Genomic DNA, 27,050 nt, shown 5'->3' on the forward strand with positions numbered 1-27,050 from the left:
TGCCCATGCTGTCTGTCCACTAAGTAAAGTTACCTCTCAGTGAAGCTGGTAGTCCCAGAATTTACTGTGTTGAAAGTTAAAATGCAGACCACAGTCTAGTACAGGTTCATTTTATGCCTCAGATCTAATCATGTGCATCTAATCATGAGCATGTTATCTACTCTTTGTAGATAAGACCGCTCACATTCAGTTTGATTTGGATAAGACCGCTTGCATTCAGTTTGATCTGGACTCTATGTAAGTGGGGCACAGAATATGTTGAGCGCACTGCCCAATTGTTTTTCTTTGGATCAGTTTTCAGCTACTGGAGACTGAGGATGTGGACAAGGTGCTTGGAGGAGTGCGACCAACCATGTGCTCGCTTAGCCCCTGCCCTCAGGAGTGGCCCTAGACGAGCTGCCGGCAACTGGCGCCCTAGGCAAAACGCGCGATCGGCGCATGATTGGTGCCCCCGCCTCTAAAGCCCTCAACAGCCTTTTATCTTGGTGCCCTAGGCAACCACCTAGTTCACCTGTATTGATGGGCCGCCACTGCCTGCCCTTCATGGCTTATTAAATCTAGCTGGGAAAGGATGACTGGCTGGGTCCAGGGGATTATTAATGCATCTTTTAGATCTGGTATGGTTTCCACCACCTTGAAAGAGGCAGTGATAAAACCGTTACTCAAGAAGCCTTCCCTGGACCCACATGATTTAAATAACTATTGCCCAGTTGCTAATATTCCCTTCTTGGGCAAGGTACTTGAGTGGGTGGTGGCATTGCAACTCCAAGTTTTCTTGGAAGAAACAGATTATTTAGATCCATTTCAGTCTGGCTTTAGGCCGGGTTTTGGAACTGAAACTGCCTTGGTCGCCCTGGTAGACAACTTACGCCAGGAGATAGACGGGGAAGTATATCCCTGTTGATTCTCTTGGACCTCTCAGGGGCTTCTGATACTATCGACCATGGTATCCTTCTGGAACGCCTGGAGGAGTTGGGTATTGGAGGAACTGTTTTGCAGTGGTTCCGGTCCTACCTGTTGGGACGCTTTCAGAAGGTGGAACTAGGGGCTGCTATTCAACCCCACGGCGATTGTGCTACAGGGTCCTACAAGGTTCCATCTTGTTGTGGATAAATCGCTGCAACATTTCCATATAACCATGTATCATTCTCATGTAACTTTGTATTAAGAGAAACGTTCTAAGTCCTTATATGGATAGATCATGTATATATCTTTCTTCTTCAGTGGTCCCCAACCTTTTGGGGCTGCTGGGCGCCCAGGGGGCCACTCACGCACCGCATATCCGGGGTGGGGCCGTGCACGCGCCGCATGTCCAGGGGGCGGGGCCATGCATGCACCGGGCATCCGGGTCGAGATCGCACATGCACCGCATGCAAGGCCGGATTAAGGGGGGGCTAGCTGGACAGCTACCCGGGGCGCCAACCTATGGGCAGCTGTAAGGGGCACCATGTGCCCAGCTATGGGGCGCCCCTTAGAACTGACATCAGGAGCCGCGCGCCCAGGAGCCGCGCGCCCAGGACCGGGAGCTGCACGGCGCCCCTTACAGCTGCAATCAGGCGCCGTGCACCCGATTGCAGCTGTAAGATGTGAAGCGCGCTGGGGGGCAGGGCTGTGCATGCTCCGTGCACCTGGGGGTGGAGACATGCATACGTCACGCGCCCGCTGCCTGGGGCACAGGAATGACTCGAGCCGGCCCTGGCGCGCGCCGGGGGCTCGGGGTGCAAGAATGGCTTGGGCCAGCCCTGGTAACTCAGCGGATGCACATAAATGCACCGGCGGGCACGATGGCACCTGCGGGCACCGCGTTAGGGACCACTGTAAAATATAGACCATAGAAACTTTGTATTAAGCCCTTTATGCTGTTACACCTATTACTTTTCAGGAAGAATGGCATTGCGCAAGAAGGGGCAGTGTAGACGCTCCTTCTTGCGCAAGAGCCTCTTCTGAAAAAATGGTGGCTCATTAGGTATGCAAATGAGGGTCAGCAATATTCCATGCTTAGCCTCATTTGCATATTACTCACGTAAGAAACCGCAAGTGTAGACATAGCCTAAATGTCTTAGGACTTGGGCCTTTAGGTTTATTTTACAAAGGGGCTAAACACTCCTAGCTCTCACAGCCTCCTGCTGGAATTATGGTGCACAGTCAGCCCCAGAAAAAAGCTGGCAGGAGGGGTGGATAGTCCCTGCGGCCCCAAGCTGGTCCGGGGGAGAAGTCGGTGACCACCTCTACCCTGTCCTAAGCCACTTCTTACCCCCCAACCCTGACTCCTATACCCCTCACGTCCTCAGCTCTCTACCCTGAGCCCCTCCTCAATCCCCAACCCTGATTCTTGCATACCCCAAACCCACAGTCTCCAACCTTAAGCTCTTTACATCTCTATGCCCTTGCCCTGACCCCTGCACCACTCACACCACCAGTAGGGTTACCAGGTAGCTTCAGAAAAAATACCGGACACACCTGATCGAGCATGAGATGGGGAGGGAGGGACCAGCCAGGAGGGCAATGGGGCTGGCCGGGAGGGGGGGGACAGGAAGCAGGGCTGGCGGGGGGAGAGGGGGTATGGAGCAGTGGGGTTAGCCGGGGGAGATTGGAGATGGGTGGCTGGTGGGAAGCAGGGCTGGTCAGGGGCAGCGGGACTGGCCAGGGCAGATCGGGGTGGACACTGGCAGGAAGCAGGGCTGGTCGGCGGGGGTGTCGGGGGCAGCGGGGCTGGCTGGGGAAGATGGGGGGGAGGCTGGCGGAAAGCTGGTCGGGGGGAAGTTGGGAGGAGTGGGGCTCGTCAGGAGGCGAGCGGGGGGGAAAGAGAATTGGCCGGCGGGGAGCAGGACTGACCTGGGCACATGCAGATCCCAGGGCTCTGCCTGTCCCGCACACGGTCCCGGCGAAGCACAAGGAGTCCGGATATAGCTCCACACAACGCACTTGAACAGTGCTCAGGAGCATGGACAGGGCTTCTCCTCCTCCCCAAGGCATCACTCCTACATCAGACGCAACCAGAGGCTCCCAGCGCCGATTGCGCCCCGTACTCCCAGCCACTCCCCCCGCCCGTACCCCAGCCAGAAAACCAGAAAATACCAGACATTACACATGTCCAGTATTTCCTGATTTTTTTTACCAGACAGAGGGCCCAAAGACCGGACTGTCTGGTTGAATACCAGACACCTGACAACCCTAACCACCAGCCCCCTGCCCTGAAGGACCTGAGGAACACTGGATAAGTCTTCTAATATTTTTATAAATTGGAAAATGAATCCCTTTTATATTTATAGTTTATATTTTTAAGCTGACACTGTTGTTTTCTGGTTTAAGTCTTTTCATAGATCTGATTTACTGGTTTCCAGTTTAACCATCCTGCACTTTCAAGAGACTTAGGCCAGAAAATCTTCTTTCAGTGTTTTGAACACTGGGACTTTGTCTACACTGCTGGAGAGGCATAAGGATCTTGCGCAAAACGGGGTTTTTGTGCAAAAAAAAAAAAACCAACCCACGTCCACACTGCTTATTTTTGTGCAAACCCCCCTTGCACAAAAATGGTTTGAATAAATTATGCAAATGAAGTGTGGTGATTTGCTAATCTGTGCTTCATTTGCATAGGCACTGCTGGCAAAGCCGACAGTGTAGACATAGCCTGGCTGGATTACCTTTGGGTACACCTAGACTACAGGCTTTTGTCGACAGATACTGTTGACAAAGCTTCTGTCGACAAAGAGTGACTAGACTACAACCAGTTCTGTTGACAAAGCAAGCCGCTTTGTCGACATGAGAGTGTAGATGCAAAGGACAGTGTAGATGCAATAATGCCTTCTGTCGACAGAACTCTGTCAACAAAAGGCATTATTCCTTGTAGAATGAATGTTTTTTACAGAATAAAACCTGTTCCTGGTGGTTTATCTGAGTGGGTCTGGTCTGAGGTGCACATACACCCACAATATACACAACACAGAGCACACCAAGCAGCCTCAGGCCTAGCCTCCCACAAAGGCTTCCCCTATGCTGAATAACCTCACACTGGGCTAGCGAACAGGATGGGTTACATTTATAAAGCTTGAAAAGTCAAAAATTCAATTAGACTGGTTGACAAAAGGTAGATTATATAAATTTAGGAACATCTAAAAGAGCGAGGGAGTGGATCTAAAATGGAAACAAGCTTCTGCTATATACAGTACCTATGGTCTCTCAGGCCTTAATGGCTACGTCTAGACTGGCCCCTAATTCCGGAAAAGTCATGCAAAGCAGGTAAGTCAGAATAGGGAAATCCGCGGGGGATTTAAATATCCCCCGCGGGATTTAAATAAACATGTCCACCGCTTTTTTTCCGGCTTGGGGAAAAGCCGGAAAAAAGCGTCTAGACTGTCGCGATTCTCCGGAATAAAGCCCTTTTCCGGAGGATCTCTTATTCCTACTTATTCAAGTAGGAATAAGAGATCCTCCGGAAAAGGGCTTTATTCCGGAGGATCACGCCAGACTAGACGCTTTTTTCCGGCTTTTCCCCAAGCCAGAAAAAAAGCGGCGGACATGTTTATTTAAATCCCGCGGGGGATATTTAAATCCCCCGTGGATTTCCCTATTCTGACTTACCTGCTTTGCATGACTTTTCCGGAATTAGGGGCCAGTCTAAACATAGCCAATTTGTGCACAATTCTGAATTTCACAATGGTGCAGTATTCCCCCCAGGAGTAACACTCAAGATATCTGCTCTACGGATATATGCAGATTCCTAAAAAAAGTTTAGGATATTATCTTGGCTTTTTCACATTTCAAAAGCCTCTACAGGCAGTCCCCGGGTTACGTACAAGATAGGGACTGTAGGTTTGTTCTTAAGTTGAATTTGTATGTAAGTCGGAACTGGTACATATTGTAGGGGAAACTCTAGCCAAACATTTCTCCAGAGCTCAGTTTTATTCTCCCACACCTCACTTCCCTCAGTCCTTTATTCTCAAGCTGAGGTGTCTGCTGAGAAAAGCTGCTCCGCGTCTCCCTGGTCTGCTTGGGGGGCGGCGCTAGCTTTGCATCTCCCTGGTCTGCTGGGGGGAAGCAGCTAGTGTGGGGTTGCCTCACCCCGTTTGTAAGTAGGGATCCGATGTAAGTCGGATCCATGTAACCCGGGGACTGCCTGTATATAGAAAAAAATGTAAGATTGTCCTGTTGGTTCACCCAAAGCACAGCTCCTGTTGAGGGGTAGCTTACAGTTTAAAGAGTGGGCAATTAAAGTGCTCATTACACATTGTGGCTTTTAGTAATAGACAAATATATTGAGGATACAATGTGTGGATTCCGTGGACATCTGACATTCAACAACCACTTAAAACAGTGGTAGGCAGTAAAACGGCAGCAGTTCACCAGTGTTTGCCCCTGGTGAGCCATCACCGCTATTTTTACTTGCACCTCCACAGGTACAGGTGATCACAGTTCCCACTGGCTGGGAACAGCAATCTGTGGCCAACAGGAGCTGTGATTCTCCCATACCTGCAGAGGCACAAGTAAATACCTTGATGGATCGGATCTGGCCCATGGGCTAGTATTTGCAGCTCTGACTTAAAAGATCAAATTATTTCGTGAAAGGGGAGGAGGAATTCTTGACAGGGATAATTATTATTGAAGTGCTTCAGTTCTTGCTGTCTGAGTGACAGCAAGATGCTCGAGAAGGACAGTATCATAGATGTCAGAAACACAACAGAACCTCAGATTATGGACTGAGAGTGCCTACAGTGCTTTCTAGGGTTATTTTCCCCCAATCTGATTTTAAAGATCCCAAGTGACAGAACTGTCACTACTTCCCCTCAGAGATTATTCCACCACCTGTCAGGAATCATTCCCTGAAACTCAGCCTAAAGTTTCATTTGCTTAATTTAATCCCACAAGTTGTAAATGTATCTCTACGTACCACATTAAAATTCTTCTGCCTCCTTCAGGTATTTCTGCTATTATACTGGCTCCTAATGAGATGATTGCCTGACTCAGTTCTGTTTCTGAAAAAAAATTGCATTCAATTTTATGGAAGCTTTATCCTACTCCTGAACAAAATCTTTTGTGGCATTTCACCAATCTTGTGGTTGTTTTGTGTGGGTTTGGGATTTTTTGTTTTGTTTTTTACTATTTTTATTTTAGACCGGGTCCTGTTACTTCTAGAATCTTCCTTGCCAAAACTGAACCATTTAAATCAAAATTCAAATTCTGGAGCTAGCATAATTCTTAGTTGAATTGCTCTTAGAAATATCAGGAACTTAAGTCCTCCTCTGCTTTGCTGGTGGCATCCACCATGGAAACATGAACTAGAGAAGGACAAATGTCATATGATGATATTCCTGAAAACTGGGTGGAGGGGCAAAATACCATTTTATAGTGGTGCTAAAGGGGCACAAATGCCCATCACATTGAATAGAAAACTCTCAGTATATAGCTTTACACATATTACTTGAAATTCATTATGAATTTCCCAGGTAAGAGAGGCATTTTTACAGATTATCAACTATTTGTTCAGGAAAAGAAAAAGTTAACCCCCAAGTCAGATTGATACATGGTAGAAACTTCATGCTTAGTAAATCCAGACTTTGTGCTTAATAAATCCAAACCTATTAAATTACCCAACTTCAGTAGCTGCTAGAAGCCTGTTGGAAGGAAATCCTGTTGAGGAAATCTGTTTCCCCGTTACTTCCTTTTTAGTGTTTTTCACTAGAAACAATCAATCTGATGAATGCTCTGCAGGGTTAGAGATTTTCTTATTTTGTTTTCTCCCTTCCTCTTTTTTTTTTAATCCAAGAGCCAATCAAACATCTCTTCTAGACACTTCTAGCATTCTTTTTGCTCATTCAGGGAAATCTGTAAGTACTCACATTTCAAGCTGATCTTTCTATGCCTCACAGCATTCAGTGCTCTGTGAAGGAGGCACTGAATAGAGAGAGATGAAAGATGAATCATGATAAATGCAGATGGATAGGGTGAAATTGCAGTAGCCTATTTCAGTTTGTGCCAAGGATGTCCTTGAAGGAAACTTGCTTTGATCCCCAACAGAAGTTTAAGGTGTACTGCTGAGATTATCTCACAGCTATCTCAGGGGCAGAAGAATTGTTTGAGTTGTAGTTGAGATTTTGATCTCTGGTAGAGTAGGGCAGCTAAGTTTGCTTTTGTCCATGTGTTCATACAGTTGTTGCCTGGAAAAGACCACTTTTTTTTGGCGGGGGGGGGGGGAGGCTTGAAAATGAGAACCGTTCAGTTGATGCCTATAGCTTTAACAAAATACTTTCTATGGAGATGGGAGGGGAAATATATTTTGTTTCAGGCTGGATGTTGGAAGAATTAAGGTCACACATTTCTAAGACCACATTTCTACAAAAAATAAATGTTCTCCAATGCTGCCAAATAGTTCAACAGCCAAGACTCTCTATCAGGCGGTTGCCACTGTAACTGTGTACTATGTGTGTGCTGCTTTTGCAAATGATACCTTACAATGGCTTACATTGAGTACAGGTATTGCCATGATGCACCTGACAAAGTAGCTTGAGTCCATCTAATTTCATGTCGCCAAAAATAGCTTTTCAATGAAATCTGGGAAGTTCCACTCTTAAGTGATACACAGTAAACACTGACAATCAGCATACTGGGTTAAGGTGGGATCTTCTGCTCTAGGATACACTTGTAGCAAGGCATGGAAGAAAAGCAGAGCACAGAAATAATTGTGTCAGGAGCTGTGACTAGGTGGAGATACAACTAAATGCAATGCTTTGCTTCTGCAATACTCAATTTCAGACTGTTTCAGAGAAGATTTTACAGTATCACAGTGACACTACTTGAGGGAACTAATCTTCTTGTTAGGATTCCCAAATCCATTTAGGTCTTTAAGAAATTAGTGTAATCTCTCCAGCTTCTTATAAAGGTTCTTTGTGGGCTCTATATACCTTGCTCTGGTATACACTTAGGCTACATCTACACTGCAGGCTTCTTGAGCAAGAACTGTATTGCGCAAGAGTTCTTGTGCAAAAGGTCTTCCACAAGAGTGTGTCCACACTGGCATGTGCTTTTGTGGAAGAGATGTGCTTTTGTGCAAGAGTGTCCATGGCAGCATGGACGCTCTCTTGTGTAAGAAAGCTCTGATGGCCATTTTAGCCATAGGGATTTCTTGTGCAAGATAATCATGTTGTCTGTCTACACTGCCTTCTTGTGGAAGAGCTCTTGCATAAAAGGGCTTATTCCTCGTGGGGAGAGGAATAAGTCTTCTGGAAGAAGCCCTGTTTTCTGATGCTATACTGTAAATTTACTTGCGCAAGAACGCACATGCAGTGTAGATACCCAGCAAGTTTGTGCAGAAGAACAGCTGTTCTTGCGCAAAAAGCCTGCAGTGTAGACGTAGCCCTAAGGTATGTATACACAGCAAAGTTATTTCTAAATAACAGCCGTTCAAAATAGCGGAGGGCTTATTTTGAAATTGGTAAACCTTATTCCATGAGGAATAGCGCCAATTTCGAAATTGCTATTTCGAAATAAGCGCTGTGTATACGCTTATTTCAAAATAGAGGGCATCCAGCCCTTCCCAGGGTGCCCTTCTGGCCACTCTGGTCACAACCAAAAAAACCTACTCTCCCCCCCCCCAACCCCAGAGCCCTTAAAGGTGTAGAGTCAGGCCACAGTGCCTGTGACACCTCCAAGCCTGCCAGCCCAACAGTCTGTCCTGCCCCTGACCCAGTGGCCCCACAACATGAGCAAGCAAGCCACCAGCAGCCAGCCCTCCACCACTTCCCAGGAGCAGTCTGCCAGCTCCCAGGAGCCTGCCAGGGGCCGGAAAAGGTGGGCGCCTTCCTGCTCCAGTGTGGAGATCATGAACCTCACTGAGGTTTGGGGGGAATCCTCCAATGTCCATGATCTCCACACTAGACAGAGGAATGTGGCTGTCTATGGCAGGATAGCTGCCAACATGGCCAGCAAAGGCCACATCCACACCCAGGAGCAGGTGCAAATGAAAATAAAAGAGCTTCGGCAGGCATATGCCAGGGCCACAGGGGGAAGTTCCCAACTAGGGGCACACACACCAAGCTGCCCCTATTTCAATGCCCCCCAGGTGGTTGTCAACTCTGGGGCAGAGGGCCCTGACCAGGACATTGAGGAGGAGGAGGAAGAGAGCCAGGAGCTGCAGCAGACCAGACGGAGCGTGCTGAGCAGCCAGGACCCCCAAGCTGCTCCAGCAGACCTGTTGCCGGTGTCATCTGAGGCCAGGGAGACAACAACAGGTGAGTGCCATCACTGTCCCCTTATGCAGGGAGAGGGGGTGAGGGGGAAGGAGAGGGGAACAGAAATCAGGGACTGCGCGTGTGGGCCTTGCTGTCCACGGACATGTGCATGTGCGAGTATGTGCCATGCCACCCCGGGCATGTGGCCCCGCTGGCTGCCATACAGGGGCCTTACCCTGTTAGCCACATGCATGTGTGAAGAGGCATGACATTCTCCTGACTCCAGGGTGGGACTCAGCAGGATGCCCTCCCTCCACAAGGCCACTCTACACAGAGGCAGGTGACATCTCTCCCCCCCCCCCCACACACACACACACACAGGGGCATGGGTGCGGTCTCGGGGCAGCTCCCATTCTTGGGGATAGCAGGACATTCGGAACATGGCCTCTGTGCAAGCACATCGGCTCTGATGGTGCAGGGAACGATCATCCTCACCTTGAAGAGGGGGGCTGGGCTTCTCCCACTGTGTCCCCAGGGATAACTGTCCATTTCTCTTGTTTCTCCACAGCCGCACCAGCTGCGTGTGCAGGGTGCACCACACCACCTAGGACATGCTCCCGCACCCAAGGGCTCCGCAGGACCACCCATGCAGTGGAGGGGTACCAACAGCAGCAGCTGGGGGCACTGCGAGCCCTGCACCGCACCCTCCAGCATTGGATGCAAGAAGACGTGCAGCTCCGGTGGAAGCAGCTTGCCCAAGGCCGTGCCATCTGCCAGCACCTGCAGACCCTGGTGCGGCGCCTGCTGCCTCACCAGCTTCTGCTCCTCCTCCCACTCCTTCTCCCCTTCCCACTTCTCCCTCCACACCCTCCATCCCCTCCCCATCCCCCCGGGGACGCCGAGGCCTCCGCACCTGCAGTGCTGGGAGACAGTTGGTCCGGCGAGACTCCCAACCCTGAGCCCTGAGCTTCCCCTCCCCTTTGTTCCCCTTGCTTCCCCTTCCAGCTCCCTCCTCCCAGGTTTCCCCCTCCCCTCTCCCACCTTCTCTCCTCCCTTCCCCCTCCTCTTTTCCCCAGTCTCACCAGAGTTTCACCCCCCCCCCCAGTTTTGTTAAATAAAGAGAGTTTGTGTTCATGATAATACATGCATTTTATTTGACATCAGGAAGGGGGGTTAGGGAGGGGAAAGTGGAAGGACGTGAGGGAGGAATGAGACACAAGCCCCCAGTGGGGCACACCAGGGAGACTGTTAGTGCTCCTCAGGGTGGAAGCTCTCCCGCAGGGCCTCCTGGATACTGACAGCCCCCTGATGGACCACACCACCTGGGTGGCAGCCTGCAGAAAGTGCAGCCAAGCTCACAGCAACGCATCCAAGAGAAGCACCAGAGTGCCCAGGGGCAGCTCTGGCTCCATGCTGCAGAGTGCTGTGGTATCCCAAGTGAGGGCAACCAGAGCATGCAGAGAAAAAAATGCTTTGCTATCCCTCATTGAGGTAGGCAAGCTAGCAGGGAAAGCTGAGAACCGGCTGTCCAGGGGCGGGAAGGAGGGGAGTCCCTTTAAGCTCAGGCCTCAGATAGCCTCAGGCAGCAGCCACACAAAGTAACTCCTGACCTGATGCCCTGCCGAAACTGGTTCCGGGTGGCCTTAAATATGATTCAGTGTCCACTCAGTGTGGACGTGCTATTTCAAAATAGCAATTTCGAAATCCATTTTGTGTGTAGACACGTTATTTCAAAATATCTTATTTCAAAATAACTATTTTGAAATTAGATATTTCGAAATAACACTGTAGTGTAGACGTACCTTTAGAGTGCTTCTACGCAGCAGGGCTTAACTGAAAAAGGCTATGCAAATTGAGCTACATCAGTTGCGTATCTTATTTTGAAATAGAGCACTCTTCCTCCAACTTTCCTTATTCCCACATTTAAAAAAAAAGTACCATGATGAGGCAAGACGCTCATGTGTCACCAGAAAAATTCCAGTCTTGATTGTGCCCACACACAATAGCTAATGAGATAAACAGGCCTGACCAGTTGATTGTATATCCTAACATTCCATTGATGTCAATGGAAAACAATAATACAGTAAGTGCAGTAGAAAACCAGCAGTGATGGGCTTTTAGGGGCAATACATTTTATAGCTAATAAAACTGATTGTAAATAGAACATAAGGCTTCTCGAAATGTCCATCAAATCAGCAACCTAGAGGTCTTAACCCTGCAAGCACAAGATTCTTGAATTCTTGCTACAACAGGCTATACACGCATGAACAAGTAAGGTTAAGTACTCGACACAGACCTCTACGCTAAGCAGTAATAAAACTCACTTTCCCTACATAATAGTCCTCTTAGTTATAGATATATAACCCAAAAAGGGACAGGTCATGGGCAGATAGTGGGCATATTTGAATGGACATAAACTTAACCATCAGGAGGCACACAGTAATGTGTTCCCCATTTTCACCTTACTTCTATCACTAGGCACGAGTTACTTCCATTGTAAAGTTGTACTTTCATTAACACAGGATTCCTGCACTGCTTGTTAACTTTTTCATGTGTTTCTATATTCAACCTTCACACTTGCCTGGTGCAGGATCGAGTTCTCAAATTTCTATTCCTTTAGGTTTGGGATAGTATTGAAAAAAACTACTTACACATACAAATATTTCAAATATAAATAATCTCTACTAATAATTTTACATTGTAAAATTTAAAAATTTGCCAGAAGTTTAAACAAGGAAATTCTGTCCTGGGGGGGAAAGGTACTTTAGTTCTATTATTCTACTTAATACCAACATATCATACACACACATATATACACACACATACATCCACATACATCCCCATACCACTGAATCATTTTTTGTTAGATGTCTTTTCTTCTTTGCTAGACTAGAAGTAATATCTGGATTACTAATCTCAACCCCCAACATAAATTAGACACCAATCAATCATGCCTACCTGACGTTTTCTTCTGAATTTCTGAAATGCCTTCTGGATGCTCACAGTCTCCGTTTTATTTCCCTTTTTTTCCTGATCTAAATCTTCAAAATACACCATGAAATAACAGTTCCTCTTCCTTCCTGATTCCATGCTCCTTTCTTGATAACTACTTTGGACCTGCAATTATGAGAAAGTCTATTTTACAGACAGGTTGTAATTAAAAATACAGTTGCTGAGCCAAGTTGTGTATATGTGACACCCAGTGGGGCACTGATAATCCTGTCATCAGTTCAGCAGTAGAGTAAATATGAGAAAAGGTAGATCCCAAGCCATCCAGATGTTTTATGAAAACTGATCCAAAAATATTCTCATTTTATCTAAAACACAATCAGCAACTGGAAAGACTGGATTAATTGTTTAAATCAACTATTCATCACTTTTCTTAGGAGCTGGTTTACATTCTTCTATCATAGTCAATATGAATAGATAAACACACAGGTTTTAATTCAAATTCTTAGTAAGTGAATAATATCTCTTGGCTTGATTGAAAAGTGCAGAGTAAGAACTCTTGGGAATTCTCTGATTTCTCCTGTAAAATACAACAGAAGTAAAGTAAGATAACTTCATACATACCTCTCAATTCTCAGTTTGAGTGGGAAATGTAAGATATATATGACTGCAAAATTGTCTGATGTATATATTTTTGGTAAAAATCAAACCAGTTCTATCAAATTCAATATGTAATTTAGTCGTCCCAAGGGTACCTGTACATGCCAGAAATGTCAAGTTGTTTCCCTGTTTGAGATACAGAAATTCAGTTGCCAGCTTAGTGGACCACAAAATTACGGCAATTTGAGATGGATTCTCTTGACCAGATATAAAGACTTGCAACCCTTACCAGTATTTTTACATGGGGTATGTACGTCATTCCTGCTAAAATGTGATAGTTTTCTGCCTGCATGCCCAACTATATGTCACTCAAATAATTTTGAGGGAAGAGAACAGGATGAACAAATACATTACAAAACACAAACTATCATTGCCAAATGGCAGGTATTGTTTGATATGTCCTTTTTCAGACCCTTAACAATAACTCAGTGAGGATTTTTCTTAAATATTGAAGATATGATTTACCTTTCCACTAGTGTAAATCAATGTAATTACACCAGAGTAAAACTGATGCAAGCAATAGAAAGGAGAATCAAGACGTGAAAGCTAGTCTTTTAGCTTTGCTGATCTAACTTGCCAATGAGAAATTAAACCTCTCTGTAAGCTCAAAAATGTGTAACTCACCAAGAGAAATTAGTTGAATAAAAGATATTACCTTACCCTCCATGTGTCTCTAATAAGAAATAAGCACTTTTTAGTTAAGAGAATCACTGTGAATATTTGAAATTGTGTCAGGTAAGTAGATTTACTGGCAGCCTAATATAATTAGCAGGTAAAATTCTAGGGATCAAGACTAGGGTTGCCAGGTAGACCCCGCCAAAAAACCGGACACACTTGATCGTGGGCGGGGGGCAGGGAAGGGGGAGAACCGGCCGAGAGGGGGGCGGGAAGCAGAACTGGTGGGAGGGTTCGGGGACCGTGGGGCTAGATGGGAAGAAGGGGGGGAACGGGAGGAGAGGGGGCGGGCAAGGCCGCATTATGACTTTCGTGGGCCCTAGGCACGTTTGCCTTTGTGGGTCCCTCCCACCATAATAATATCCAGGGCTCGACAAATAATGCAATCTACTCACGTGTGGCGAGTAGATTGCAACCCAGAAGAGCCGGGTTCGGGCGATCTGCACATGCACAGAATGATCTGCACATGCACAGATCACCAGACAGTGCGGCTAGCGAGTGGGGCTCGCCGCAGTTCGGCGAGCCCTGAAATATCAATATTTAAAATTATTTTTTATATAACTTTAAATACTTCGACATTTTTCTTTTCTGTTTTAGGCAAAATTTAATAGATTTTCATGGGCCCTAAAAGTTTCATTTTTTTCTGATGTGAGAAAAAAAATTAAAACATTTTCTTCGACCCTAAAAGTATCGTGGGCCCTAGGCACTGTGCCTATTGTGCCAATGGATAAGTCGGCCCTGGGGGCAGGAAGCAGAACTGGCGGAGAGGGGAAGTGTGGTGGGGAGGGGGGCCGTGGAGTTGGCCAGGAGGAAGGGAGGGGCGGGAAGCAGAGCTGGGGGGGTCAGGGGCCGCGGGCTCGACAGGAGGAGAGGGGGGCCCGGAGGAGGGGGGGCGGGAAGCAGACCTGGCTGGGGGTGGGGTGCAGCCACTAGCCACAGCCAGAGTCCTTCGGGCCGCACCCCTGGCAGGCTCACCCTTTAGTTGCGAGCAGAAGTCAGGCGGAGGCAGGGGAGGGGCTGGGAGCCACTCCCCCCGCCCGGCTGCTGTACACAACCAGAGGCTCCCAGCTGGGAGGCGGGGCGTGATTGGTGTTTAGGATAGTCAAGACAGAAGCAGACTGTGAGGGACTCCAAAAAGATCTCACCAAATTGAGTGATTGGGCAACAAAATGGCAAATGAAATTTAATGTGGATAAGTGTAAAGTAATGCACATTGGGAACAATAACCACAACTATACGTACAGTATGATGGGGGCTAATTTGGCTATGACAAATCAGTAAAGAGATCTTGGAGTTATCATGGATAGTTCCCTGAAAACTTCTACAGTGTGCAGCGGTGGTCAAAAAGGCAAATAGGATGCTAGGAATTATTAAGAAAGGGATAGAAAATAAGACACAGAATATCTTAAGGTATATGTACACTAGGCCTCTAGTTCGAAGTAGGGAGGCTAATGTAGGCATTCAAACTTGCAAATGAAGCCCAGGATTTAAATGTCCCTGGCTTTATTTGCATGTTCCCGTCCAGTCGCCATTTTTAAATGCCACTAGTCCAGACTAACTGCCCGCGGCTACACGCGGCAGTTAAACGGTAATTCGAACTAAGTCCTTAGTTCGAATTACCTGTTACACCTCATTCCAGGAGGAGACTGAAGGGGGATATGATAGAGGTATATAAAATCATTAGTGGTGTGGAGAGGGCGAATAAAGAACAGTTATTTATTAGTTCCCATAATAGAAGAACTAGAGGACACCAAGGGTGTGTCTAAACTACATGCCTCCGTCGATGGAGGCATGTAGATTAGACAGATCGGCAAAGGGAAATGAAGCCGCGATTTAAATAATCGCGGCTTCATTTAAATGTACATGGCTGCCACGCTGAGCCGACAAACAGCTGATCCGTTTATCGACCTTCCCGTTATGCCTCGTAGGATGAGGTTTACCGGGGAGGTCAATAAAGGGCTTTTATGTCGGCAGGGGAGCATCCAGACTAGTGTGCTGAGCCGACAAACAGCTGATCAGCTGTTTGTCGGCTCAGCGCGGCAGCCATGTAAATTTAAATGAAGCCGCGATTATTTAAATCGCTACTTCATTTCCCTTTTTCGAATAAACTAATCTACATGCCTCCATCGACGGAGGCATGTAGTTTAGATGTATCCCAAATGAAGTTAATGGGTAGCAGGTTTAAAACTAATAATGGGTTGCAGCTTCCCACACAGCACGTAGTCAACCTGTGGAACTCCTTGCCAGAGGAGGCTGTGAAGGCTAGGACTATAACAGAGTTTAAAGAGAAGCTAGATCATTTCATGGAGGTTAGGTCCATAAAAGGCTATTAGCCAGGGGATAGAAATGGTGTCCCTGGCCTCTGTTTGTCAGAGGCTGGAGAAGGATGGCAGGAGACAAATCGCTTGATCACTGTCTTCAGTCCACCCCCTCTGGGGCACCTGGTGCTGTCCACTGTCGGCAGACAGGTTACTGAGCTAGATGGACCTTTGATCTGACCCAGTATGGCTGTTCTACTGTTCTTATGGTGCTGTCAGCCTCTGGTTGCGTGCAAAAGCTGGGCGGGAGGAGTGGGTGGGAGTTCCGGGCCCTGCCCCGCCCCGCCCCGCCCCGCCCCACCTGGCTTTTGCACACCAGCACAGGGCTCTAATTTTGTCCCCGCCTCCCAGTCGCTCCCCCGCCAGGCTTCCATCCAGTGCCCAGCCGGAAATTCAGAAAATACCGGACATTGCACATGTCTGGTATTTTCTGATTTTTTTCTACCGGACAGATGGTGCAAATACCGGATGGTCTGGTAGAAAACCAGACACCTGGCAACCCTAAAACTAATCTCAAGCAATTTGGAGAGGTGAAGGAAAATCATAAAGATCATACTTCAAGCCTCTCAGTTGCACAGTATAGCTGAATCTCTGTGAAGAAACCTTTTACTGCCTGCATAGAATGGCAGTAGTCCAGGAGGACTCTAATAGCATCCATTTAAAAGCTGGTATTTTGACTCTTAGGTTTAAAAAAATGAAGTTATGCATTAGGCTGCCGTTTACAATATTACATAATGTCTTTATGTGGTATCTTTCTGTAAAGTTAATCACTGCATACAGTAATTTGCTTATCTAAAATAACTACTGCACATGTAACCATGCTTATTGTATATTGTTTGGGTCTCTTTGACTTTCCCAGCCTTTCTGTAGTCCTGTATGTGACACAGTTTCTTTTGCATCAGAGAACAAAGGCTATGTCTCCACACTTCAAAATAAGGTCGAACCTTTTATGGTTGATTTCTGATCAACCAATTTTGCATTTGAAGGTCCATATACTCACTGTGAGTAATAATACGATAAAGTCCAAAGTAACGTGTCTCCATTAGGGAGCCTTCTGTCAACTCAGAGAGAGATGCACCATGGATAGCTTTGCATTCTGGGCTATGCTCCTGGTGCCCACTAGGACCAAAACTGCAGTGGGCGGTTATGGGTTCATGACTTCAGTGGTACTTAAGGTTAGTGTGACAGGCTTGGTAGTGTGGATACATCGTTTAGAAAATCCACCATATGTGGCTAAATTCAGTATAAAGTCCTAGCGTAGACCAAGCCATACACTAAAGACTTGCATTCCTCTGGCTCTGCCACATCCAAGGTCTCTCGTTCTCTCTCTCGCTTTCTCTTTCACACACACACACGCACACACACACATAGAGATATCTATTAATGACTGTACACTTAACAGTTCTGAGCCATGATTACAGAAGTCATAAATGAAAGGATACTTTATTGGTAAATTTATAGAAAGCAACAAATAATAAAAAGTAGGAAAAACAGACCTATTTAATGAAATAGTGCAGAAGTGATACAAGACTTAATTCTAGTACAATAAAATATTACCTACATGCAGTAGAAAAAGCACCTTCCTTTCTCACAATGAAAACTTTATCCTAGTACGTATTAGATGCTATCGTGTATTTAGAAATAGCACAGGGATACAATCAAGAAAAAAGTCAAGAAAACTTTCTTGCTGTAGCCAAAGCTCCCTTTTTTTTCAAAGCCTAATAAATATAGTTCAATATCTGGGATCTCATCTTCCATCTAATTCACTTGTAGTAATATAGGTGTTTTCTTTCCACATCTTGAGGAAACACCTGGACATGTTACATGGATAAACCTTGGTAGGCAGAGTGGCAGAGTCGGTACAGTACCACTATAGAATTATTTTAATAATAAGTATTATAAATACATTGGCTATTTTTGCAAAACAAAATGTTGTAAATACAGACAGATTTAGTTAATTGCCACAGAATGCCTATTAGCTTATATATTGCACACAAAAGGACGTAATCTTCCACTATCTTCATTTGGAAAGATCACTGCAGAATTTAACTGGACTGCATGCTCAGTTCATCTACTCAATCTGCTCTAGCTAGCTGATTAAACTTATGTCCATGATCATATAGCTAGCTTGAAAGAACCCTATTCTAATTTTAAAATGTTATAGCAATACTGAATATGGGAATTCTGGTGTTAAAAAGGGTGATGTTTAGTGTTCTCATTGCAGTGTCAACATCCAGAAAGTTTTCCAGCAATTTTATTTCAGAGAGATGCTGGTCTGAGTTATGAAAGCAGAAAAATGTATAGAACTGGGTACGTTTACCAAAGCATAGATTTTCTTCTACCTTGTAAATTATCAATATATTTCTCTTGTAAACAGGGGCTAAACTACTGCTTGCTATCAACCAGCTAAAAGGAGAGAGCTGCCCTAGGGGGTGGGTGTGCTCACTCAAATTGTTTAGCTCTGCAAGATAATTAACTGTTAACTGTTGATATGTAAATACAGCTCATGCCAGGATACGGAAGGAATCTGAGATGTGGTTATGTAAATCCAATTCAGCCGGGACTAATGGAGGATCAGTTGTTGGAATGGAATGTGATGTATTGTAACTAATTTGGGCTGTTGTGGGGGTCACAAATCATGCTACCCCTAAATGTGGAAACTGTTAAATATTACACCAGTGCTTGCAGGAGAGACACCATCATTGTAAGGGTATGTCTACACTGCCACCCTAGTTCGAAATAGGGTGGCTAATGTAGGCATTCGAACTTGCAAATGAAGCCCGGGATTTAAATATCCCGGGCTTCATTTGCATGTTCCCAGGTGCCGCCATTTTTAAATGCCCCGTAGTTTGAACTACCTGCCCGAGGCTACACGCAGCACGGACTAGGTAGTTCGAATTAAAGATCCTAGTTTGAACTACCGTTAAACCTCCTTACAGGAGTAGATTACGACCCGGAAGAGCCGGCGCAGAGTAATCTGTGCATGCGCAGAATACAGAACGGCGCGAAACTGCGCACCTGGCGAGCCCTGAAAATAGCCATCAGACCTTTATTGCGGAAGAGAGCATCTACACTGCCATGGATGCTCTTGCACAAAAGCACATAGCAGTGTAGACGCTCTCTTGTGGAATAATTTTTGCACAAGAACTCTTCCGCAAAAGAGTTTTTGCACAAGAAGCTGCCAGTGTAGATGTAGCCAAGGAGTGAAGTCATCAGGATGATGTGTCAGGGTCTGCATTGACTAGACAGAGCTGTAAGTGGGGCGTTTGAAGTGGGGTACAGAGAAAGTTTGGGTAAGTGAATGGAACCCTTACCTTGTTGGACTAGTGAGCCTAAGAGGCAAAAGACTTTGCTCAATCCTTTTGAGCTGGGACGGTTATTCATAGGGCGGAGGGGAGGCGAATTAACTCTGTTTGTGGTATTTTCCCAAGTTAATGCCATGTGACTTCTCTCTCTCTTTCATTAAAGTTTCTTTTCTACACTCAGACTCTGTGCTTGCGAGTGGGGAAGCATTGCCTCTCAGAGGCACCCAGGGGTGTGTGAATTTCCTAGGCCATTGGGTGGGGGCTCAAGCCAGTTCTGTGTGAAATGGACCCCTAGATATTGAACCCAGCCCTGGTTGCTGCCGGTCCTACCCAACAAAAGGGTTACACTCTAATGCCACATTTAAACAGCATACAATTTTTCCCTCCATACATAAACAGGTAAGTGACATATCTTGCCTTGCACAGAAATGATGCTGAGTTTTGCAAAGCCTTTGTACTTGGAAAAATGTAGTCAGTTGTGAGATTGTATAAACTATTCATAGGTTTTAAAGGACTGTTTATTATATATATTAGATCTCTGTACTAATTTTGATGTTTCACCTGAGTTTTGTTGTGTTTTATGTTCACCCATGTGTTTTATTTGTGAAACTTGTTGAGAGGGATGATGGGAAAGTCACAAAATCATCAAGAAACTGCAGACTGAACTCATGGTGATATATTTACCAAACTATAATGCAAACCACAACACAGAAAAGAGAAGAGGAGATAGGTATTTCCTGACTATGAAGTCATTCTACGTGTATAATTGGTGAAACGAATAAGAAGTTGGCACAGGTGTGGGACTGCTGGCTTTTTTAATTATGTGATCGAACAAAAATATGTCAGGACACTGGTAATACAGCACTATTAAGTCAAAATGCTGGGCTGTACAGTATGGTTTAGTAACAACCCGTTACAATATTTGATAGACCCCCCCCTAAATATTTGAAAACTCTTTTGAAAGAGGCATTGTCACATTGAAAGATCTCAAAATTTGTTGCTTGTATGGTTAATATACATGCAAGAAGTTAACAGAAAAGGAAAACTTTTTTGCTCTTTTCATTTGTTTACTTTGTGCATCTGTTTATCTGAAGTTGTTATTATAAATCATCTTTCACTTATGGTGTCTAAGTTCCAAACAGAATTAAAACCCAAAAAGTTTAAATGCAAAATATTACCTTTTCTCATGTTCCCAGAGCAAGATGCCATGGCTTGTACTGTATGTTCATTCTGGGTGCATGAAGCTCTAGTAGTGCCTCAAGGTGCAGCAGCAGCATCTTTTTGAGTGAAAGTTTCTTCGGCCTTGTTCTCAAGATATGTACTTAAAAGAGATCTCTCTCTGACTGATTTTTTGTTTTGCATTTTAGGCACTGAAACTATTTCTCTAATTAGGCTACGTCTACACTGCAGGCTTTTTGCGTAAGAACAGCTGTTCTTGCGCAAAAACTTGCCGGGTGTCTACACTGCACGCGCGTTCTTGCGCAAGTAAATTTACAGTACAGCGTCAGAAAACAGGGCTTCTTCCGGAAGAGTTATTCCTCTCCCCACGAGGCATAATCCCTCTTGTGCAAGAACTCTTCCACAAGAAGGCAGTGTAGACAGGCAACATGAATTTCGTGCGCAAGAAACCCCTATGGCTAAAATGGCCATCAGAGCTTTCTTGCGCAAGAAAGCATCCACACTGCCATGGACACTCTTGCGCAAAAGCACATGGCACTGGGGACACGCTCTTGTGGAAGACCTTTTGCAGAAGAACTCTTCCGTAAAACAATTCTTGCGCAAGAAGCTTGCAGTGTAGACGTAGCCTAAGAGTATGTCTATACAGTAGTGTTATTTCAGAATAACTGATGTTATTCCGAAATAACATAGTCAGCGACTACAGTACAAGCAATTATTTTGACATAATGTCAAAATAATGTCAAGCCGAGGGACTTCTTACTCCAATTCCTGTAACCCTCATTTTATGAAAAGTAAGGGACGTCGGAGGAAGAGTGCTCTTTCTCGGACTTCCTGCTGTGTAGACAGCATCAAAAGCCAAAATAAGCTATTTTGGCTTAAGCTACACAATTGATATAGGTCAAGTTGCATAGCTTATTTTGGCTTTAGCCCTGCTATGTAGACGTACCCTAACTGCTTTTGAGCTAATGGTTAAATGAACATAAGAAACATAAGAATGGCAACACTGGGTCACAGCAAAAGTCCATTTAGCCTAGTAACCTGCTTTCCAACAGCGGCCAGCATTAGATAAATCAGAGGGAATGACCAAACAGGTACTCACCAAGTGATCCATTCCAAAAGAGGCTAGGGACACCATGGCTGTGTCCAGACTCCATGCCTCCGTCGACGGAGGCATGTAGATTAGCCAGATCGGAAGAGGGAAATGAAGCCGTGATTAAAATAATCACGGCTTCATTTAAATTTAAATGGCTGCCCCGATCTGCCGATCAGCTGTTTGTCGGCAGATCGGGAGAGTCTGGACGCGATGCCCCGACAAAGAAGCCTTTCTTCATCGACACAGGTAAGCCTCGTGAAACCAGGTTTACCTGTGTCGATGAAGAAAGGCTTCTTTGTCGGGGCATCGCGTCCAGACTCTCCCGATCTGCCGACAAACAGCTGATCGGCAGATCGGGGCAGCCATTTAAATTTAAATGAAGCCGCGATTATTTTAATCGCGGCTTCATTTCCCTCTTCCGATCTGGCTAATCTACATGCCTCCGTCGACGGAGGCATGGAGTCTGGACACAGCCCATATGTGCCCATTCTGGCTAAAAGCCATTAATGGACCTATCCTCCATGAATTTATCTACAGTAGTTCATTTTTTAACCCTATTATAGTATTGTATTCAGAGAGTTCCATAGGCTGAATGTGTGTTTTGTGAAGAAATACTTCCTGTTGCTAGTTTTAAACCTGCAGCCTATTAATTTCATTTGGTGACCCCTAGTTCTTGTGTTATGAGAAGGAGTAAACAGCATTTCTTTATCTACTTTCTCTACACCAGTCACTGTTTTATAGTCCTCAGTCACATCCCTCCTTAGTAGTCTTTTTTCCAAGCTAAAAAGTCCCAGTCTTATTAATCTCTCTTCATATAGAAGCTGTTCAATACCCCTAATAATTTTGCTCTTTTCTGAATCTTTTCCAATTCCAATATATCTTTTTTGAGATGGGGTGACCACATCTGAATGCAGTATTCAAGAGGTGGTCATAGCATGGATTTATATAGAAGCCATATGATATTTTCTGTCTTATTAACTATCCTTTTTTAATTATTCCAATTTCTGTTAGCTTTTTTGACTACTGCTGCACAATTAGTGGATGTTTTCAGAAAACTATCCATAATGACTCAAAGATCTCTTTCTTGAGTGGTAACAGGTAATTTGGACTCCTTGGTCCTAGTTTTGTTGGATTATTCTTTCCAATGTGCGTTGATTTATCAACATTAAATTGCATCTGCCATTTTGTGGCCCAGTCACTCAGTTTTGAGAGATCCTTTTGTAGCTCTGCAGTCTGCCTGGGACTTAACTATCTTGAGTAGTTTTGTATCATCTGAAAATTTAGTCACTTCACTTTCACCCCTTTTTCCAGATTATGTATGAATATGTTGAAAAGGACTGATCATGGAACAGATCCCTGAAGGACACATTATTTACCTCTCTCCATTCTGAAAACTAAGATGTATTCTAACCGTTTGTTTCCTATCTTTTAACCAGTTATCAATCCATGAAAGGACCTTCCGTCGTATCCCATGACAGCTTACTTTACGTAAGAACCTTTTGTGAGGGACCTTGTCAAGGGCTTTCTGAATAACTAAGTACACTATATCCACTGGATCCCTCTTGTCCAAATGCTTGTTGACACCCTCAAAGAATACTAGTAGATTGGAGGATGATTTCCCTTTACAAAAACATGTTGGCTCTTCCCTAACAAATTATTTCATCTATATGTCTGACAATATTGTTCTTTACCATCATTTCAATCAGTTTGCCCAGTACTGAAGTCAGGCTTACCGGCTTGCAATTGCCAGAATCACCTCTGGGAGCCCTTTTTAAAAATTGGTGTCACATTTGCTATCCTCCAGACATTTTGTAAAAAAGTTGATTTAAATAAGTTACATTTGAGTTTCTTCAAAACTCTTTAGAGAATACCATCTGGTCCTGATGACTTATTACTGTTTAATTTATCAATTTGTTCCAAAACCTCCTCTAATGACACCTCAGTCTGGGACAGTACTTCAGATTTGTCACCAAAAAAGAATGGCTCAGATTTGGGAATCTTCCTCACATCCTCAGCTGTGAAGACTGATGCAAAGAATTAATTTAATTTCTCTGCAATGCCTTATCATCCTTGAGTGCTTTAGAATCTCAACCATTCAGTGGTCCCATTGTTGTTCAGTTGGCTTCCTGCTTCTGCTGTACTTGAAAAAAATTACTATTAATTTTTGAGTCTTTGACTAGCAGTTCCTGAAATTCTTTTTTGGCCTAACTAATTATATTTTTACACTTCATTTGCCAGAGTTTATGCTCTTTCCTATTTTTCTCACTAAGATTTACTGCCACTTTCTAAATGATGCCTTTTTGCCTCTCACTGTTTTGCTTTTTTTTTGGGTTGTTTAGCCACAGTGACACTTTCTTGGTTTTCTTTTTATGCATTTTAATTTGGGGTATATATTTAAGTTGAGCGTCTATTATGGTGTCTTTTAAAAGTTTCCATGCAGCTTGTGGGGATTTCACTTTTGAAACTGTACCATTTAATTTCTATTTAACTAACCTCCTCATTTGTGTGTAGTTCCCCTTTCTGAAATTAAATGCCACAGTGTTGGGCTGCTGTGGTGTTTTTCCTATCCCAGGGATGTTAAATTTCATTATACTGTGGTCACTATTACCAAGCAGTCCAGTTCTATTCACCTCTTGGATCAGATTCTCTGCTCCATTTAGGAATACATCAAGAATTACCTCTCCTCTTGTTGTGGGTTCCAGGATCAGCCACTCCAAGAAACAGTGATTTAAGGTGTCAAGAACATTTATCTCTGCATCTTGTCCTAAGATAACATATACCCAGTCAGTATGGGGATCATTGAAATCCCACATTGTTATTGATTTTTATCTTACTAACCTCTCTAATCTCCCCGAGCATATTACCATCTTGGTCAGGTGGTGAATAATATATCCCTTCTGGTATATAGTTGTAGTCTGTCTGCAGACACCATGTCTGTTTGAACATTTTCATTTGTGCTTGCATCCATAAGATCTAGAGTTTTTTTAAAGTGAATGCTTAGGTTCTAGAGCACCAAATGGCAGCCTCCAAATCACTGTGCCATCTTGCTGGCCCATTTTGACTCCTGGCCCAATATCATGCCCCTTGCCTCATACTTCCAGAATAATCTGTCCACGGCTCAGACACGGATACCAGAGTAGGTCTGTAAATAAACTTTGCAGGGTGGGTATCATCCTTTTGGGAATAACCTTGTCCCGTGTTTCACACATCGTTCCTTGAAAGCGGGGTGCACCTGCACGTTGCAATGCAGCTGTTGGGGCACAACCAGGCAGCATCACGTCACTTTGTGTAACTTCTGCAGCATGAGGACAGCCCCTAAAGATCCTGGAGGACTGTCTCCCTTCCCCCATTTATGCTAAAACTCTGGACTGAGCCCCATTTCTTTGCATCCATTTTGTAACTGACTTGATAGGGTGGGGAAAGAGGGTCAAACTCTGTGCCCCCCCCACTCACCACCCCAACTCCCCCCTACAAGGTCCAGTACACGGCTCCTAGGATTCCCCAACACAGGGGCTATTTATTCCCCACCCTACCACACTTGACCTCACCTGCTCCCTCCTCCTCCTCCTCCAGGGGCGTCTCTGTTTCCTAGCAACGCGCAAAATGGCTGACCCGCGTGGTGACTTCTGGGAATTGTAGTCCTGGCATCCCCGAGCCTCTTATCCTTGAACGAGCCGAAGGACTATATTTCCCAGTAGGCATCGCGCGCCGGCGAAGAGAGCCCGCCGAGGCTGTGGTAGTTCCCTGTAGAGCAGGGCCGGGAGGGGAGCACAGGTGGGGAAACACAAAGGACGCTGGGAATTGTAGTTCCAAACCTAGAGAGACTCTCCAGAGCCAGTCGGCTGAAGGGCGAGAGCAGGACTACAAGTCCCAGGAAGGCGTAAGAGGGAGCGGGCTGGACGCCGCCTGAGGGCGGGGGGTACGAAAGGGAACCTGCGGTCGTGCTGCTGGAGGCGCCTCACTTAGGTAAGGGGGTAAGTGGGGCGGGGGCGCAGGTTTGAAACCCCTCGCGGTGATGCGGCGCTGCGCGGAGGGTGAAGCAGAAGGCTCCAGCTCCCCCGCATGATGGGGTGTAGAAAGGGGGCAATAGGGACTCAGGCGTCCCCTGGGGGAGGGGGCAAAGGCCCTGCCTCCCTCTGCAGTCGGTGGGGTCAAGGAGAAGGGGGAAGCCAAGGCCTTCCTTTTTTCGGGGGGGGGGGGGGGGCAAGTCGGAGTGCAGGCCAAGCCCCCCGTCTTCCACAGCTGGGGGACAAGAAGAGATTGGGAAATAATTAGATGCCCCCCCCTTTTTCTTCCTGTGATGAGCAGCGCCCCGGTATCTTTTTTTGTAACCTCCCCATACGCAGCCCCTCCCCCTACACTCACCACTTTAGGAGCGGCAGTGGGGGACTCCTATTTGGGATTGTGCCTGGTACCCTCTCTCCATACACCCATCTTTTTGGGGGTTGAGGCCTTTCATTTTGGGGGTTCTTTTTACTGGGCTTTGCTCAACCTGGCTTTGTCAGAATGAGGAAGATTTAAAAAAGTAAACTAACCTCGAATGCGATTTAACGGTTGGCATTAAAACAGGCACTGCAAAAATGATTTGTCTTAGAAGAATCCATCTTGATCCTATCCCTTCCTCCCCTTGCAAATAAATAAAAACAAATGCCTGCCTGTACATTAGAAGCTTCAGAGGGGTAGCCCAGTTAGACTGTAACAGGAAAAACTTAAAAAAACAACAAATAGTCTTGTAGCATGGGTTTTGTTAGCCTTTAAGGTGCTACTAGACTATTGTTCCACATCAGAAATTAGTGAAATTCCTGAAATGGGAAGGGGAAGTTGCACATAGGTATTAAAACTGCAGACAGAAAATAGCTTGTGGTAATATATTTAGCAAGCTATGTGAAACACAGAAAAATAGTGAGGGCATGTGGAGAATACATTCACTGGCAAAGAAGCTACTGTACATTTTAACTCAGGGAGTGGTTGCAGCAGTTTGGTATGTAAGGGGAAGCCTGAGAAATAGAAATATTTCTTCTCAATTCTTACAAATAAATAAGTAATGTCAATTCAGATCTCTCCTGAGTCTAGGACAAGGAAATGCCCATGTTTTATTAAGCTGAATGGAATTCCAATGACAGAATTTTAGTAATTATTTTAAGGAAAGAAATCACTTGTTCAAACTATCATAGTTCGGGTAGTCCTGATTTTTACGTTTTTTTTTTCAAGAAGTACTTTTAAAGATGTTTACCAATTATACTGTTTAATAGCACAAGATCCGGCTTAGTGAATATCTAAAGGTGTTTCTAAAGCACTGGAGTATGTAACTATATTTTGGCAGCATAACCCTGCCAGCATTAATTTCACTCATCAAACTTTGAAGGTAGTATTAACAATTGTTATTGCAAAATGAGTTATTGCAAACTTCTAGCTGACTGAGTAATGATGGCAGTTTTGGGTCACCCACTGGCTGCTGTAGGCACATTTGAACTACATAATTCCTTTTCAGCAGAAACAGGGCTTAAAAGTGATTGTAACTTTCCAGCTGGAATGAGGGTTTGTTACAGTGCTTGCAGGAGGTTTTACCTATACTAGGTCAACTCTGTAAGTTCCAAGTAAACTAGCACTGTCCTTATCATGGGTATGCATAAGAAGAGCAGGAAAAACAGGTGAGCGGAGCTGGAAAAACAAGTCCTTATTTAAGCTTTCCTTTGTAAGGGATTGT

The 27,050-nt window shown here is 45.1% G+C and overlaps 1 protein-coding gene and 1 long non-coding RNA gene across 8 annotated transcripts in view; one reads left to right on the forward strand and one right to left on the reverse strand.

Moving 5' to 3' along the window:
* Positions 1–5,836: 5,836 nt before the first annotated feature.
* Positions 5,837–24,614, reverse strand: LOC149521717 (uncharacterized). Its single transcript, XR_016347793.1, has 3 exons — positions 24,022–24,614; positions 12,123–12,281; positions 5,837–5,972 (listed from the first exon to the last, which is right to left on the reverse strand). It is a non-coding gene; the product is annotated as an uncharacterized LOC149521717 (long non-coding RNA).
* Positions 24,615–25,115: 501 nt separating this feature from the next.
* The window catches only part of C24H1orf159 (chromosome 24 C1orf159 homolog), a 28,362-nt gene continuing 26,427 nt past the window's right edge, over positions 25,116–27,050 (forward strand). For 4 of the 7 annotated variants that reach the window (XM_014575518.4, XM_025186664.3, XM_075906210.2 and 1 more), the window contains exon 1: positions 25,116–25,309. The gene's annotated coding sequence lies outside the window, so the exon portion shown is untranslated. Of the gene's footprint in view, positions 25,310–26,337; positions 26,995–27,050 lie in introns of those variants that run through there. The other 3 variants (XM_006127106.5, XM_006127107.5, XM_014575519.4) reach the window with 3 other exon arrangements.

Source organism: Pelodiscus sinensis, chromosome 24 (assembly GCF_052426305.1).
Source record: "Pelodiscus sinensis isolate ZL-2025 chromosome 24, ASM5242630v1, whole genome shotgun sequence".
Classification (NCBI taxonomy): domain Eukaryota; kingdom Metazoa; phylum Chordata; order Testudines; family Trionychidae; genus Pelodiscus; species Pelodiscus sinensis.